This window comes from Oryctolagus cuniculus, unplaced genomic scaffold, assembly GCF_964237555.1.
Source record: "Oryctolagus cuniculus unplaced genomic scaffold, mOryCun1.1 SCAFFOLD_66, whole genome shotgun sequence".
NCBI lineage: Eukaryota > Metazoa > Chordata > Mammalia > Lagomorpha > Leporidae > Oryctolagus > Oryctolagus cuniculus.
Genome location: NW_027208323.1, coordinates 772,716 through 773,578, shown reverse-complemented (window position 1 = coordinate 773,578; position 863 = coordinate 772,716).

Sequence of the window (863 nt, the reverse complement as noted above, 5' to 3'; positions counted from 1 at the left end):
GAGAACATTCTAAAAAATTCCAGGACCCCCAAAGACTTTCACTGCATGTTCTGGGAACATTCTAGAAAATTCTGAGAATATTCACCATTGTTTCTAGAACATTTCTAAAACCCCAATGATGCCTACCTGGTGTTCAGGAAAAATTCCAAGAACATTCTGGAAACATTCTGGAAAAATTTCTGAGAGCATTCTTGAAAATTCTGAGTGTATTCTAGAACGTTTTAGTAAATTCTATGACCCCCGAAGACACTCAGCAGGTATTCTAGAAAAAGTTCTAAGAACATTCTAGAAAGTTCTAAAAAAAACTCCATAAAATTCTAGAATATTCTAAGACCTGAGAAACACTCGCCTAGTGTCCTTGAAACATTCTAGAAAATTCTGGAAAATCCCTAGCCCCAGAGAATCCATAATGGAAGCTCCTGGAAGCTCCTGGAACATTCTGGAATGCCCCGGGACCTCATCCCATTCCAGTGCCAACCTGGATGTTTGCACAACCTCAGCCCTGCCCACTTCTCCCAAGCCTTGGCTATAAAGAGATGCCTGGTAGCAGCCGGTTCCAGACGACGAAAAGACGATGATGAAGGCTCTCATTCTTGCCCTTGTGGTGGGCATGGCCTGTGCCCAGGTATCAATCACTCGCATCATTTGTGCAATGTTCCATAATGTCCTAGAATGTTCCAGAATGTTCCAGATGATTGCAATAGACTCTCTAGCAGGCCCTACGGGAGCAACTGGAATGTTCCAGAATATTCCAGGATGTTCTAGAACACATCCAGACAATTCCACAATGTTCTAGAATGTTCCAGAATCTATCCAATTTTGTTCCTAACAATTCTAGGATGTTCTGGAATGTTCTAGAATCT